At 41.4% G+C, this 18,346-nt stretch overlaps 1 pseudogene; it reads left to right on the top strand.

Moving 5' to 3' along the window:
• LOC145860880 (uncharacterized) overlaps positions 1–8,438 on the top strand; it is a 79,464-nt pseudogene extending 71,026 nt beyond the window's left edge.
• Positions 8,439–18,346: the final 9,908 nt, after the last annotated feature.

Below are 18,346 nucleotides of genomic sequence, written 5' to 3'. Positions count from 1 at the left end.
ATCAAAAGAAATCAGCCAAGACCTCAGAGAAAAACTCCACGTATCTGGTTCATCCTTGGGAGCAATTTCCAAACGCCTGAAGGTACCACGTTCATCTGAACAAACAATAGTACGCAAGTATAAACACCATGGGACCCACTCAGGAAGGAGATGCATTCTGTCTCCTAGAGATGAACGTACTTTTGTGCGAAAAGTGCAAATCAATCCCAGAACAACAGCAAAGGACCTTGTGAAGATGCTGGAGAAAACAGGTACAAAAATATCTATATCCACAGTAAAACATGTCCTATGTCGACATAACCTGAAAGGCCGCTCAGCAAGGAAGAAGCCACTACTATTACGTTTAATTATTACTCAATTAAATTAATCATGTAACAATTAACTCATTAACCCCTGTGCGGCCTCCGTCCCGTATGCGGGACGGAGGCCGCACATCCAGCGAAAAATCCTATCGCCATTAGCATAACAAAATGTAATAATATTTTTTTTTCAATTTTTTTCTTCAAATTATGTTGTTTTATAGATACACCTCTCCTGAATCGAACCACGTTGTCTGATTTCAAAAAGGCTTTACAGCAAAAACAAAACATTAGATTATGTTAGAGGAGTATATCGTAAAAGTAGCCACATAGCCATTTTCCGACCAACCACATGCATCACAAATAACCAAAAAACAGCTAAATGCAGCACTAACCTTTGACAATCTTCATCAGATGACACACCTAGGACATCATGTTACACAATACATGCATTCTTTTGTTCGATAAAGTTCATATTTATATATAAAACAGCATTTTACATCGGTGCGTAACGTTGACTAACTATTTTCCCTCAAATGCATCCGATGAAACAGCGCTACAATTTACTAAATTACTATTCGAAAACATTTTTAAAATGTAATATTGTCATTCTAAGATTTATAGATGAATATCTCTTGAAAGCACCTGTAATGCCAGATTTAAAAATAACTTTACTGGGTAATCACACTTTGCGATAAAAGGGGATGCGATACTCAGAACAATAGGCTAGCAATAGCAATAGGCTAGCCATCTTGGAACAATCGCATATCAAATCTAGTGTTGTAAACTATTGTCAATAATCCCTTACCTTTGATTATCTTCATCCTTAGGCACTTCCAGGAATCCCAGGTCCACAACAAATGTATTTTCATTCGAAAAAGTTCATCCTTTATGTTCCATTAGCTTGTTGTTGTTAGCGCGTTCTGAAGGCTGCACCAAAAGTTCTGACGTGCGCGGGGCTACTCTTTCAACAAAATGCATTTTTTTCTTATTTAGGTTCGTTCAAACATGTCAAACGTTGTATAACATAAATCTTTAGGGCATTTTTCAACCAGAGCTCCAATAAGATTCGAGGAGGACGATTGCATTGTGTTTCAAAACGTTTCGAAAGGGGAGGGTAACCAGGGGCGCCAGCGTCATAATGGTGATGGCCCTCTCCGTGTGACCACGTTCCACAGCGTGTCATTCTGTCAGTTTTCACAGTAGGAGACTCAAATCACTTTGTAAAGACTGGGGACATCTAGTGGAAGCAATAGGAAGTGCTCAATGAACCATAGCTCACGGTGTGATTAATAGGCAACGTGATGAAGTTGAGTTCGCAATTCAGAATTCCACTTCCTGTTTCGATCTGTCTCGGGGTTTTGACTGCCATATGAGTTCTGTTATACTCACAGACACCAATCAAACAGTTTTAGAAACTTTAGGGTGTTTTCTATCCACAAGTATTAATTATATGCATATCCTAGCTTCTGAGTTTGATTAGTAGGCCATTTAAATGGGCACAATTTTCAAAATGCAATGTGGCGCCCCCTATCCTAGGCGACCGTCAAGAGGTTAAGAATTTGGGGCACCACGGGAACAGTTGTTACCGAGTTACTATCTCCTGACTTAAACTCTTAAGATTATCTGAATATCTCTTACGTCAATAATTATTACCTCATCAATAAGTCAATTATTAATTATTACCTCATCAGTCTTATTCTGACCATTGCATAATCCTTGGATATCTGCACGAACCTTAACCTCAGTGATGAATCAGCGATGCACAAATTGGCTTCATTATTTCTATACTACCTAACTAAATCATCACACAGAATACGTAAACACACAGCATAGGTTATTGATTACATGACAACAGGTCCCTAGTTGACAAAAAAAAGCATAACCGTTTGGTTACACAATGGAAGGGGTATGTAAGGAGAGGGGAGACAAAGAGAGTCAATTTATTGTACATATATATGTAAGCTACGCTCACAGGAATATAAATACTTTGCACATGAATGACCGCTAATTCGGAAAAGAAATGCAATATATATTTATGCATAGATGTCTTTCTCTGTCGTCTCTCTGTTGAAACCACTCGATGCATCTATGGGAAGTGGTTCGTTGTAAGTCTCCAGTTGTCCATCAGACCACAACGTCCTTATTTGTAGGCTTCTCTTGTTCTGGAGTGTTCGTTGGAATAGACTCTTCAGATGTACCACACACTGTTTAGAGGGACGTGTTCTTCCCTCTCATCTTTGGTCGAAGGTTCTAGACTAATTTACATGCACAGCTGCAGACGGTGCATGTGTTGGTCTGGTTTACGAAGATACCATTTCAATGTGTGGTCCACGGCCTCATGTTATCTGATCTCAATGGTTGGTTTTTCAAGGTACAGCTAGGACCACTTTACACGCCGGTAGCAACCCGGCATGTTTTGGTCTTATGTACATTTTGTTAGCGAGTCCTTTTAAGCACTCTGGTCTTAGGGGCATTTCAACACACTGACACAATGTCTGTTCTCACGTAGGCGTGGTTACTGACTGGGCCCAGGTTTATCAATAACATACAACTCTCCTTCCGTGGCCTCCAACTGCTCTTAAATGCAAGTAAAACTAAATGCATGCTATTCAACGAATCGTTGCCCGCACCTGCCCGCCCGTCCAGCATCACTACTCTGGACGGTTCGGACTTAGAATGTGTGTACAACTACAAATACCTAGGTGTCTGATTAGACTGTAAACTCTCCTTCCAGACTCACATTAACCTGTTGGGGGTAGGGGGCAGTATTTACACGGCCGGATAAAAAACGTACCCTATTTAATCTGGTTATTACTACTGCCCAGAAACTAGAATATGCAAATAATTATTGGCTTTGGATAGAAAACACCCTAAAGTTTCTAAAACTGTTTGAATGGTGTCTGTGAGTATAACAAGAACTCATATGGCAGGCAAAAACCTGAGAAGATTCTGTACAGGAAGTGCCCTCTCTGACCATTCCTTGAGCTTCTTGACTCTGTTTATTGAAGACTGAGGATCTTTGCTGTAACGTGACACTTCCTACGGCTCCCATAGGCTCTCAGAAGGCGGGAAAAAGCTGAATGATGTAATTCCAGCCACTGGCTGAAAAACATTAGCGCTTTTGGCAAGTGCTCTATCAGAGGACAATGGGCTGACGCGTGCACGAGTCGACCCCATGTTTTTATTTTCTTTCGTCTTTGAACCTAAACACGCTTTCCCGGGCGGAATATTATCGCTTTTTTACAAGAAAAATGGCATAAAAATTGATTTTAAACAGCGGTTGACATGCTTTGAAGTACGGTAATGGAATATTTCGAATTTTTTTGTCACGAAATGCGTCGTGCGCGTCACCCTTCTTTACCATTCGGATAGTGTCTTGAACGCACGAACAAAACAGAGGATATTTGAACATAACTATGGATTATTTTGAACCAAACCAACATTTGTTATTGAAGTAGAAGTCCTGGGAGTGCATTCTGACGAAGACAGAAAAGGTAATAACATTTTTCTTATAGTAAATCTGATTTTGGTGAGTGCTAAACTTGGTGGGTGTCTAAATAGCTAGCCCTGAGATGCCGGGCAATCTACTGAGAATATTGCAAAATGTGCTTTCACCGAAAAGCTATTTTAAAATCGGACATATTGAGTGCATTGAGGAGTTCTGTATCTATAATTCTTAAAATAATTGTTATGTTTTTTGTGAACGTTTATCGTGAGTAATTTAGTAAATTCACCGGAAGTTTGCGGGGGTATGCTAGTTCTGAACGTCACATGCTAATGTAAAAAGCTGGTTTTTGATATAAATATGAACTTGATTGAACAAAACATGCATATATTGTATAACATAATGTCCTAGGGTTGTCATCTGATGAAGATCATCAAAGGTTAGTGCTGCATTTAGCTGTGGTTTGGGTTTATGTGACATTATATGCTAGCTTGAAAAATGGGTGTCTGATTATTTCTGGCTGGGTACTCTGCTGACATAATCTAATATTTTGCTCTCGTTGTAAAGCCTTTTTGAAATCGGACAGTGTGGTTAGATTAACCTGTTGGGTCTAGGGGGCAGCATTTGCACGTCTGGATAAAAAAAATGTACCCGATTTAATCTGGTTACTAATCCTACCCAGTAACTAGAATATGCATATACTTATTATATATGGATAGAAAACACTCTAAAGTTTCTAAAACTGTTTGAATGGTGTCTGTGAGTATAACAGAACTCATTTGGCAGGCAAAACCCTGAGACATTTTCTGACAGGAAGTGGATACCTGATGTGTTGTATTGACTTTAAACCTATCCCATTGAAAAACACAGGGGCTTAGGAATATTTTGGCACTTCCTATTGCTTCCACTAGATGTCACCAGCCTTTACAAAGTGTTTTGAGTCTTCTGGAGGGAGATCTGACCGAACAAGAGCCATGGAACGATGATGTCCCATTAGACACCTGGCGCGCGAGTTCATGTTGGGTACCCTCGTTCCAATACTTTATAAAAGAGTATGCATTCGTCCACCTTGAATATTATTCATGTTCTGGTTAACCTGTTGGGTCTAGGGGGCAGCATTTGCACGTCTGGATAAAAAAAATGTACCCGATTTAATCTGGTTACTAATCCTACCCAGTAACTAGAATATGCATATACTTATTATATATCGATAGAAAACACTCTAAAGTTTCCAAAACTGTTTGAATGGTGTCTGTGAGTATAACAGAACTCATTTGGCAGGCAAAACCCTGAGACATTTTCTGACAGGAAGTGGATACCTGATGTGTTGTATTGACTTTAAACCTATCCCATTGAAAAACACAGGGGTTTAGGAATATTTTGGCACTTCCTATTGCTTCCACTAGATGTCACCAGCCTTTACAAAGTGTTTTGAGTCTTCTGGAGGGAGATCTGACCGAACAAGAGCCATGGAACGGTGATGTCCCATTAGACACCTGGCGCGCTAGTTCATGTTGGGTACCCTCGTTCCAATACGTTATAAAAGAGTATGCATTCGTCCACCTTGAATATTATTCATGTTCTGGTTAAAAAAGGCCCTAATGATTTACGCTATACAACGTTTGACATGTTTGAACGAACGGAAATATATTTTTTCCCCTCGTTCATGACGAGAAGTCCGGCTGGCTTACATCATGTGCTAACGAGACGGAGATTTTTGGACATAAATGATGAGCTTTTTTGAACAAAACTACATTCGTTATGGACCTGTGATACCTGGAAGTGACATCTGATGAAGAGAATCAAAGGTAATGGATTATTTACATAGTATTTTCGATTTTAGATCTCCCCAACATGACGTCTAGTCTGTATCGCAACGCGTATTTTTCTGGGCACAGTGCTCAGATTATTGCAAAGTGTGATTTCCCAGTAAGGTTATTTTTAAATCTGGCAAGTTGATTGCGTTCAAGAGATGTAAATCTATAATTCTTTAAATGACAATATAATATTTTACCAATGTTTTCTAATTTTAATTATTTAATTTCTGACGCTGACTTGACTGCCGGTTATTGGAGGGAAACGATTTCCTCAACATCAATGCCATAGTAAAACGCTGTTTTTGGATATAAATATGAACTTGATAGAACTAAAAATGCATGCATTGTCTAACATAATGTCCTAGGAGTGTCATCTGATGGAGATTGTAAAAGGTTAGTGCATCATTTTAGCTGGTTTTATGGTTTTGGTGACCCTGTCTTTGACTTGACAAAACATTACACACAACTCTTGTAAATGTACTGTCCTAACATACTCTAAATTTATGCTTTCGCCGTAAAACCTTTTTGAAATCGTAAAACGTGGTTAGATTAAGGAGATGTTTATCTTTCAAATGGTGTAACATAGTTGTATTTTTGAAAAATTTGAATTTTGACATTTATTTGGATTCAAATTTGCCGCTCTTGAAATGCACCTGCTGTTGATGGAGTGCACCACGGGTGGCACGCTAGCGTCCCACCTAGCCCCAAGAGGTTAAAAAAGGCCCTAATGATTTATGCTATACAACGTTTGACATGTTTGAACGAACGGAAATATATTTTTTCCCCTCGTTCATGACGAGAAGTCCGGCTGGCTTACATCATGTGCTAACGAGACGGAGATTTTTGGACATAAATGATGAGCTTTTTTGAACAAAACTACATTCGTTATGGACCTGTGATACCTGGAAGTGACATCTGATGAAGAGAATCAAAGGTAATGGATTATTTACATAGTATTTTCGATTTTAGATCTCCCCAACATGACGTCTAGTCTGTATCGCAACGCGTATTTTTCTGGGCGCAGTGCTCAGATTATTGCAAAGTGTGATTTCCCAGTAAGGTTATTTTTAAATCTGGCAAGTTGATTGCGTTCAAGAGATGTAAATCTATAATTCTTTAAATGACAATATAATATTTTACCAATGTTTTCTAATTTTAATTATTTAATTTGTGATGCTGACTTGACTGCCGGTTATTGGAGGGAAACGATTTCCTCAACATCAATGCCATAGTAAAACGCTGTTTTTGGATATAAATATGAACTTGATAGAACTAAAAATGCATGCATTGTCTAACATAATGTCCTAGGAGTGTCATCTGATGGAGATTGTAAAAGGTTAGTGCATCATTTTAGCTGGTTTTATGGTTTTGGTGACCCTGTCTTTGACTTGACAAAACATTACACACAACTCTTGTAAATGTACTGTCCTAACATACTCTAAATTTATGCTTTCGCCGTAAAACCTTTTTGAAATCGTAAAACGTGGTTAGATTAAGGAGATGTTTATCTTTCAAATGGTGTAAAATAGTTGTATTTTTGAAAAATTTGAATTTTGACATTTATTTGGATTCAAATTTGCCGCTCTTGAAATGCACCTGCTGTTGATGGAGTGCACCACGGGTGGCACGATAGCGTCCCACCTAGCCCCAAGAGGTTAACAGGATTGTTCTTTATATCCCAACTGACCATTTCCCACATTCTTTATGCTAGAAATATTGCTTCATTATCCACTTTTGGATTTGGAGTTTTGGCTGCAAAGTCTCTCTGTGTAGCACAGGATTTTAAGCCTTCCATCTCTGGAAGGCTTACGATGGATGGTATATTCAACCTGATCTCATACTTTCACTTTGGAATTTGCCGCAATTGGATGAAAAGCGATTCTTTGCCCATTCATTCCACGTGGTTACAGGGTTAAAACAGAAACAACTCAAAGGGTTAAGTTTCGGTATTAATTCAGAATGATTAAAGTTAGAGCTATGGTTTGGGGAAGGCTTGAAACTAAAAGTAATGTGTTGCTTCCATTAAGTATTATCAACCTGCTTGATAGAAAAGTGTGATCCAAACAGTTCTCTCTGAGTTCAAGCCCAGTGCCATTGTTCTTTTAGGGGGGTGAGCACCTACGAATGCATTCTGTATATCGACATCTTCAGGACTTGTTCAAATGTCCAAAATCAACTGTGCTTTTCTTGTGACCAGCCTGGTATGCCAGACGGAATAATTAGTAGTTTAGCAGACACTCTTCTCCAGAGCAACTGACAGTAGTGAGTCATACGTGTTCATACTAGTCCCCCATGAGAATGTAACTCACAACCCTGGCACTGCCAGCACCATGCTCTGCCAGCCCCATGCGCTGCCAGCCCCATGCGCTACCAGCCCCATGCGCTGCCAGCCCCATGCGCTGCCAGCCCCATGCGCTACCAGCCCCATGCGCTGCCAGCCCCATGCTCTGCCAGCCCCATGCGCTGCCAGCCCCATGCGCTGCCAGCCCCATGCTCTACCAGCCCCATGCGCTGCCAGCCCCATGCGCTGCCAGCCCCATGCGCTGCCAGCCCCATGCTCTACCAGCCCCATGCGCTACCAGCCCCATGCGCTACCAGCCCCATGCTCTGCCAGCCCCATGCTCTGCCAGCCCCATGCTCTACCAGCCCCATGCACTGCCAGCCCCATGCCCTACCAGCCCCATGCCCTACCAGCCCCATGCCCTGCCAGCCCCATGCGCTGCCAGCCCCATGCTCTGCCAGCCCCATGCCCTACCAGCCCCATGCGCTGCCAGCCCCATGCGCTGCCAGCCCCATGCCCTACCAGCCCCATGCACTGCCAGCACCATGCTCTGCCAGCCCCATGCGCTGCCAACCCCATGCGCTACCAACTGAGCTACACGGGTCTCCAGAGTTCCACACCTCTACAGTTATTCCCAACCAAACCCCTTACACACACACTAATGAGAGAGAGAGATTGAGAGAGTGGAGAAATACAGACAGCCTATCTCCATCTCCTGCCTCTGACGCATTGACATGCAGGCTGTGTGTGTGTGTGTGTGTGTGTGTGTGGTGTGTGTGTGTGTGTGTGTGTGTGTGTGTGTGTGTGTGTGTGTGTGTGTGTGTGTGTGTGTGTGTGTGTGTGTGTGTGTGTGTGTGTGTGTGTGTGTGTGTGTGTGTGTGAGTGAGAGGGTAATTGCCAAACTGTTGGGACCTGAGCTCTGGCCAGTCTGTCAAAGCAGGCGTGACAAAACCTCCAATCAACCCTAGAGAGAGGAAAAGAGAGAGACAGAGAGAAGTGGAATATTTTTTAACGTTATCTTTTTTAGAAATAACAATAATAACAATCTCACACTCAATTGGTGCAAATTTGTCCAAAATGTATTTTTTGGGGTATTTTTGTGATGCTTAATTCGTAGGAAAATAAACACATTGTCACGTCCTGACCAGTAAATGGCCTATTTGTTATTGTAGTTTGGTCAGGACGTGGCAGAGGGTATTTGTTGTAGATGTTTTTGGTTATGTGTTTATATAGAGGGTTATTTTGTGTAGAGTGTTTCTGGGTTTAGTGGTGTATCTTTGTAGAAAGGGTATTTGATTTAAGTGGTTCGGGGTTTATTAGATATGTATTTATGTAAGATGGGGTGTTTGATTTAGGTGTTCCGGGTTGTTGGGTATGTTCTTGTATTGTATTTCTAGTGGGCTGGTCTAGTGTTGTATTTCTGTGTTGGCCTGGTGTGGCTCTCAATCAGGAACAGCTGTACATTGTTGTTGCTGATTGAGTCATACTTAGGTCGCCTGTTTTCACCTGTTAGTTTGTGGGAGATTGTGCTGTGTATAGCTTTGTGCCTTACCGGCCTGTTATTCGTCGTTGTGTTTTCGTATACGTGATTGTTTTGGGTTTTCCTTCTTTGTCCGTAATAAAGAAGATGAGTGTACATTTTCCTGCTGCGTCTTGGTCTTTACCCTACGACACCCGTGACACACATTTTTGTGCAACTTCATTCATAGGAAAATACATTTTTGTTGTTCAGACTTCGGAACAACCTTTTGAAAGTTAGTAGAGCAATGAATGATGGGCAATGGTGTTCTACACTGCCTTGTGTCCCACATTTATATAAACAAACCAACGTGATAACAACCCAATATTGTTAATCAACCAGGTTGTCACTGAGATAATTATAATATAATAGTAGCCATACATTTGTTTGCTTTTTATTAGTGCTGTTTCCTAAGCTTGTTTAGACTTAATACTTTGGGATACTGGTTCTACGTCTGATTTTATGAGGGTTGCCAGATTGAATTAAAAAGCTGTATTAGTCTGTTTTTTTGTGGTATCGATTAAGGTATTTGATTGGGCAATGGGAATACATTTTCATGATGGGAAATTAATCAATCAATAAATGTGGGGAAACAGAAGAACTGCAAAAAAAATCTGGTTGGTTTAAATTCCACTGGTGCAACTGCATGGTGTTTACAACTATAACGAGTCTGGACTGATCAATTAAGACATATCTATAACGAGTCTGGACTGATCAATTAAGACATATCTATAACGAGTCTGGACTGATCAATTAAGACATATCTATAACGAGTCTGGACTGATCAATTAAGACATAGCTATAACGAGTCTGGACTGATCAATTAAGACACATCTATAACGAGTCTGAACTATCATCATGTAGTAACCAAAAAAGTGTTAAATCAAAATATATTTTATATTTGAGATTCTTCAAGGTAGCCACCCTTTGCCTCGATGACAGCTTTGCACACTCTTGGCATTCTCTCATCCAGCTTCATCAGGTAGTCACATGGAATGCATTTCAGTTTTAACAGGTTAATTTGTGGAATTTCATTCCTTCCTAATGTGTTTGAGCCAATCAGTTGCATTGTGAAAAGGTAGGGGTGGTATACAGAAGATTTTGGGCAAAAGACCAAGTCCCATATTATGGCAAGAACAGCTCAAATAACCAAAGAGAAACAACAGTCCATTATTACTTTAAGAAATTAAGGTCAGTCAATCAGGAACATTTCAAGAACTTCAAGTGCAGCCATCAAACGCTATGATGAAACTGGCTCTCATGAGGACTGCCACAGGAAATGAAGACCCAGAGTTACCTCTCCTGCAGAGGATAAGTTAATTAGAGTATCAGCCTCAGATATTGCAGCCCAAATAAATGCTTCACAGAGTTTAAGTAACAGACACATCTCAACACCAACTATTCAGAGGAGACTGCGTGAATCAGGCCTTCATGGTCGAATTGCTGCAAAGAAACCACTACTGAAGGACACCAATAAAAATAAGACTTGCTTGGGCCAAGAAACACAAGCAATGGACATTAGACCAGTGGAAATCTGTCCTTTGGTCTGATGAGTCCAAATTTGAGATTTTTGGTTCCAACCGCTGTGTCGTTGTGAGATGCAAAGTAGGTGAATGGAAGGTCTTTGTATGTGTGGTTCACACTGTGAAGCATGGAAGAGGTGGTGTGGGGGTGCTTTGCTGGTGACACCATGGGTGATTTATTTAGAATTCAAGATATACTTAACCAGCATGACTACCACAGCCTTCTGCAGCAATACGCCATCCCATCTGGTTTGCGCTTAGTGGGACTATCATTTGTTTTTCAACAGGACAATGACCCAACACACCTCCAGGCTGATTGATGGAGTGCTGCATCAGATGACCTTGCCTCCACAATCACCCAACCTCAACCCAATTGAGATGGTTTTGGATGAGTTGGACCGCAGAGTGAAGGAAAAGCAGCCAACAAGTGCTCAGCATATGTGGGAACTAATTCAAGATGGTTAGAAAAGCATTCCAGGTAAAGCTGGTTGAGAGAATGCCAAGAATATGCAAAGCTATCATCAAGACAAAGGGTGGTTACTTTGAAGAATCTCAAATATAAAATAGATTTTGATATGTTTAACACTTTTTTTTGGTTACTACATGATTCCATATGTGTTATTTCATAGTTTCTACAACGTAGAAAATAGTAAAAATAAATAAAAAACTTTGATTGAGTATATTAGTCCAAAATGTCGACTGCTACAGTATATGATAAAAGTGTAGCCTTGAATGAAATGCATTATGAACAAAAATTGTGTAATGTAGAATCCACAAACATGAAATGGGTTATGAAGAAAATCATGTAGGCCTACTGTTGCCTACATGAAAAAATGGCCTTTCTGACTATAAGTGCACGAGTATCCCAAAGTACTAAGCGCAAACAAGCATAGAAAACATTATTGGCATTCATAATTAAAAAAAACTACATAAGGCTATTATCATATAATAATTATTTTGGTGACAATCTGGTTGATTATCAATATTGGGTTGTTATCACTTAGTTTTTTATATAAATGTGGGACACAAAAAAAGGCAGTGAAGAACACCATTGCCCAACATGCATTGCTCTAATAATTTTCAAAAGGTTGTTCCGAAGTTTGCCCCCAATAAATGTGTTTTCCAATGAATGAAGTCACACAAAAATGTGTCTTTTGACACAAATTAAGCCACAAAAAAAAGCACAAAATCTAATTAAATACTTTTTGTACATATTTACACAAATTGATTGTGAAATTGTGTTGCAATGTCATACCTTCTTAATATTTCACACACACACACACACACACACACACACACACACACACACACACACACACACACACACACACACACACACACACACACACACACACACACACAAAGTTCCTTAGTACAACACCAGAAAACTTGTTATACAATTTATACCTCTTGACGGAATGGCTAAGGTATTGGACTGACAGACTGGGTCCCGGTTTGAGTCCCAATGCGATTGCCCTTTGAATTCACTGCAATACAATATCAGACAATATTCACACACACACACGTTGGCTGTGGTAGTGGTGGTTGAGTCCTGCGGTAATCACACTAGGCTAACGATTTAGGGCTAGCCACACCTACACACACACATTCACACATTCTTGTAAATGTCACCATCTCTCCCGGGAGCGTTGGTTTTCCTGACGTCAGGTTTCTTCCTAAAGTGCTCCGGGGGAAACCTGAGGAGAGAAAGACAGAGGGAGGGAGGGAGGGAGGGAAAAAGAGAGAGAGAGAGAGCGAGAGCGAGAGCGAGGGAGTGAGAGAGAGAGAGAGAAGGGAAAGAGAAGAGATGGTGGGAGGGAGGGAGGGAGGGAGGGAGGGAGGGAGGGAGGGAGGGAGGGAGGGAGGGAGGGAGGGAGGGAGGGAGGGAGGGAGGGAGGGAGGGAGAATCAACTTGAGGGAGTAGGGAGTATGGCTGGACTCCTCTAACCTGGTAAACCAGATCCAAACCTGAACCAACTAGCTAATCCACTGCTCCTCAACCTAACCCGACACATGAACTAGCTAGCTAACCCACTCCTCCTAACCCTAACCCTAATCCTAACCCTAACCCAACACATTAACTAGCTAACTAACCCACTCTTCCTAATCCTAACCCTAACCCAACACATGAACTAGCTAGATAACCCACTCCTCCTAACCCTAACCCACTCCTCCTAACCCTAACCCACTCCTCCTAACCCTAACCCAACACTTGAACTAGCTAGCTAACCAACTCCTAACCCTAACCCTAATCCTAACCCTAACCCACTCCTCCTAATCCTAACCCACTCCTCCTAACCCTAACCCTAATCCTAACCCTAACCCTAATCCACTCCTCCTAATCCTAACCCTAATCCTAATCCTAATCCTAACGTGACATATTAACCTCTACATCCAGTTGAATCCTGTGGCGCGTTATTCAAATACCTTAGATATGATATTACTTCAATTTTTCAAAAATATGACTATTTTACACCATTTTAAAGATAAGACTCTCGTTAATCTAACCACACTGTCCGATTTCAAAAAGGCTTTACAACGAAAGCAAAACATTAGATTATGTCAGCAGAGTACCCAGCCAGAAATAATCAGACACCCATTTTCAAGCTAGCATATAATGTCACATAAACCCAAACCACAGCTAAATGTAGCACTAACCTTTGATGATCTTCATCAGATGACAACCCTAGGACATTATGTTATACAATACATGCATGTTTTGTTCAATCAAGTTCATATTTATATCAAAAACCAGCTTTTTACATTAGCATGTGACTAGCATGTGACTAGCATTCCCACCGAACACTGCCGGTGAATTTACTAAATTACTCACGATAAACGTTCACAAAAAGCATAACAATTATTTTAAGAATTATAGATACAGAACTCCTCTATGCACTCGATATGTCCGATTTTAAAATAGCTTTTCGGTGAAAGCACATTTGGCAATATTCTCAGTAGATAGCCCGGCATCACAGGGCTAGCTATTTAGACACCCAGCAGGTTTAGCACTCATCAAAGTCAGATTTACTATAAGAAAAATGTTATTACCTTTGTTGTCTTCGTCAGAATGCACTCCCAGGACTTCTACTTCAATAACAAATGTTGGTTTGGTCCAAAATAATCCATCGTTATATCCAAACAGCGGCGTTTTGTTCGTGCGTTCTAGACACTATCCTAAAGGGTAACTAAGGGTGACGAGCATGGCGCAATTCGTGACAAAAGAATTCTAAATATTCCATTACCGTACTTCGAAGCATGTCAACCGCTGTTTAACATAAATTTTTATGCCATTTTTCTCATAAAAAAGCGATAATATTCCGACCGGGAATCTGCGTTTAGATAAACAGACAAAGGAAAAGAAAGCATTCGGTCGAAGCGGGCACGCGCCTAAGCCCATAGTACTCTGAGTGGCCACTTGCCAAAAGCGATAAAGTGTTTCAGCCAGAGCCTGCCTCGATATCGTTCAACTTTTTCCCGGGCTCTGAGACCCTATGGAAGACGTAGGAAGTGTCCCGTTATTGCACAGATCCTGAGTCTTCAATAAAAAGAGCCAAGATGAAACACTACTTCTCAGACAGGCCACTTCCTGCTTGAAATCTTCTCAGGTTTTGGCCTGCCAAATGAGTTCTGTTATACTCACAGACACCATTCAAACAGTTTTAGAAAATTTAGGGTGTTTTCTATCCATATGTAATAAGTATATGCATATTCTAGTTACTGGGTAGGAGTGGTAACCAGATTAAATCGGGTATGTTTTTTTATCCAGCCGTGTCAATACTGCCCCCTAGCCCTAACAGGTTAATTAATAGGGAATCCTACTACACCGGCTCTGACACTCGCCAGATGTGGCAAGCCTTAAAAAAATATTACGGACTACGAAGGGAAACCCAGAAGTGAGCTGCCCAGTGACGCGAGCCGACCAGACAAGCTTAATGCCTTTTCTGCATGCTTTGAGGCAAGCAACACTAAAGCATACACGAGAGCACCAGTTGTTCTGAATGACTGTGTGATAGCGCTCTCGGTAGCCGATGTGAGCAAGACCTTTACAGCTCAACATTCACAAAGCTACGGGGCCAGATTACCAGGACGTGTACTCAAAGCATGCGCAGACCAACTGGCAAGTGTCTTCACTGACATTTTCAACCTCTCCCCGACTGAGTCTGTAATACCTACATGTTTCAAGCAGACCAAAATAGTCCCTGTGCCCAAGGTGGCGAAGGTAACCTGCCTAAATGAATACCGCTCATGGACACCAAGGAACTTGAAACTCTCGACCCGCTCCACTACAACCCTGTCGATTTTAATGGGGGTCTGTTCAGCCCACCTTTTCCTGTAGGCCACGATCCGAGCGGTTGCCGTACCAGGTAGTGATGCAACCAGTCAGGATGCTCTCAATGTTGCAGCTGTAGAACCTTTTGAGGATCTGAGGACCCATGCCAAATCTTTTCAGTCTCCTGAGGGGGAATAGGTTTTGTCGTGCCCTCTTCACGACTGTCTTGGTGTGCTTGGACCATGTTAGTTTGTTGGTGACGTGGACACCAAGGAACTTGAAGCTCTCAACCTGCTCCACTGCAGCCTTGTCGATGAGAATGGGGGCGTGCACGGTCCTCCTTTTCCTGTTGTCCACAATCATCTCCTTTGTCTTGCTGACATTGAGGGAGAGGTTGTTGTCCTGGCACCACACTGTCAGTTCTCTGACCTCCTCCCTATAGACTGTCTCATCGTTGTCGGTGATCAGAAATACCACTGTTGTGTCATCAGCGAACTTAATGATGGTGTTGGAGTTGTGTTTGGCCATGCAGTCGTGGGGGAACAGGGAGTACAGGAGGGAACTGAGCACACACCCCTGAGGGGCCCCCGTGTTGAGGATCAGCGTTGTTACCTACCATTACCATCTGGGGGCGGCCTGTCAGGAAGTCCAGGATCCAGTTGCAGAGGGAGGTGTTTAGTCCCAGGGTCCTTAGCTTATTGATGAGCTTTGTGGGCACTATGGTGTTGAACGCTGAGCTGTAGTCAATGAATGGCATTCTCACATAGGTGTTCCTTTTGTCCAGGTGGGAAAGGGCAGTGTGGAGTGCAATAGAGATTCCATCATCTAGAGGCAGCATGCAAATTGGAGTGGGTGTAGGGTTTCTGGGATAATGGTGTTGATGTGAGCCATGACCAGCCTTTCAAAGCTACAGACCTACGGATCGGTAGTCATTTTATTTTTTACCTTTATTTAACTAGGCAAGTCAGTTAAGAACAAATTATTGTTTACAATGACAGCCTAGGAACAGTGGGTTAACTGCCTTGTTCAGGGGCAGAACAACAGATTTTTACCTTGTCAGCTCGGGGATTCAATCTTGCAACCTTTCAGTTACTAGTCCAACGCGCTAACCACTAGGCTACCTGCCGCCCCATTTAGGCAGGTTACCTTAGTGTTCTTAGGCTATGGTGGTCTGCTTAAAACATGTTGGTATTACAGACTCGGACAGGGAGAGGTTGAAAATGTCAGTGAAGACACTTGCCAGTTGGACAGCGCATACTCGCACTACACGTCCTGGTAATCCGCCTGGCCCTGCGTCCTTGTGAATGTTGACCTGTTTAAAGGTCTTACGCACATATGTGATACTGATCACACTATAAGGATCTATGTTATACTGATCACACTATAAGGCTCTATGTTATACTGATCACACTATAAGGCTCTATGTTATACTGATCACACTATTAGGCTCTACTGATCACACTATAAGGCTCTATGTTATACTGATCACACTATAATGCCCTATGTATACTGATCACACTATACATTTTTGTGCATGTAAATATGGTTGTCCTTGTTTGATAGAGCCATTGGACATCATTGGATGTTCTTGTGTGGGGAGGTGCTTGGTACTCTGCCACCCATCCTTCCCCTAAGCTGGGCTTTTTTTGAAAGGGTAGCGGACACTAACACAATCCTTTGAACAAAACTAAAAAGAACTGACCAGACCACAATGGCTTCCTTTCATCAATACGAATTCAACAATGGAGCATTTGTATTAGATGTTCTATTAGTGACATGGTGACATTCAACCATACATGTTTTAACCGGAATATAGCGAAGACGATTCGAAACAAAGAGTTGGATTTAGCTATAAGCTCTGCTACAGTCGATGCCAGCACCAAGATGACAGACGACAGATGACAAATACGGGGGCTAGCTAAGTAGGTTATTATTCCTGCAAGCCACCTAACTTTAGTTTATCTAGTGAAACCCATATTGGGTATTGTTGGCTAACATACATGTTAGCATGGAGGGAAATCCAATAATTATTCTGTTTGCTAATTTAGGTAGCCACATCTATGACTAAAAATAGAAGAGGTTTTACAATCCTTTTCTCTTTCAGTCGTAGATATGACTACTAAACAGCAAGCTACAACGTTATAATGAGCCACCTAAAGCTAGGTTTACCAGCAAACGTTAGCACATGACTGGAGTTGGCTAGCTAGTAAGCCTGGTACTAGCTAGCTATGTAACATAATTGACTTGGGTTGACAGTCGTTATGACTGTGGATGCCTTTCAATCTTACAAAATTATAAGCATGATGAAAGATAGGATTCAAAACAGATTTAAGTAACAAGTATTGGCTATCCAGCTAGCTAGCTAAGTTTACTAGATAACAGTGAGGAAAAATAATAATACAACAATTTACTCTTCTCAAACTAATAAGCTGGTTTTATTATAAAAATAGTTGCCTAAGCATGCCTGTTAGATTTGGCTGTAGCTAGATACTGTCTGCCTACCTACCTATGTACATTTGTACAGTATGGTTTGTACAGTAAGGAGAAAAGCTTCAAGTTCCTCAGCGTTCACATCGCTGACATTCTGAAATGGTCCATTCACACAGACAATGTGGTGAAGCAGGTGCAACAGCACCTCATCAACCTCATGATGCTGAAGGAATTCAGCATGGCCCATAAGACCCTCACAAATTTCTACAGATGCACCATTGAGAGTATCCTATCGTCCTGTATCACCACCTGGTACAGCAACTGCATGTTTGATGTTATTGATCACAATTTGTTATTGAAAAAACTCACTTGTTATGGCTTTACATCACCTCCCATCACATGGTTGGAGAGTTACATCTCCAATAGAACTCAGAGCGTATTCTTTGATGGAAGCTTCTCTAACATCAGATATATACAGTGCCGTATTCCTCTGGGCAGTTGCCTTGGGCAATTACTCTTCTCTATTTTTACAAATGATTTGCCACTTGTCTTACAAGAAGCTAAAATCACTATGTATGCTGATTATTGCACACTCTACACATCCGAACCTACAGCTAGTGAGCTCACTGAGACTCTTTGTTACAATCAGTGTCAGAATGTGTAATTAACAATAAACGGGTCTTAAATACATCCAAAACTAAACGTATTGTATTTGGTTCAAAGCCTTCTCTTAGACCTAAACCTCAACTGGAGTAG

The sequence above is a fragment of the Salmo salar genome, chromosome 15 (assembly GCF_965601325.2).
Source record: "Salmo salar chromosome 15, fSalSal1, whole genome shotgun sequence".
NCBI lineage: Eukaryota > Metazoa > Chordata > Actinopteri > Salmoniformes > Salmonidae > Salmo > Salmo salar.
Note: the sequence above shows the minus strand (reverse complement) of the source record. Positions and strands in the feature narration are given on the sequence as shown.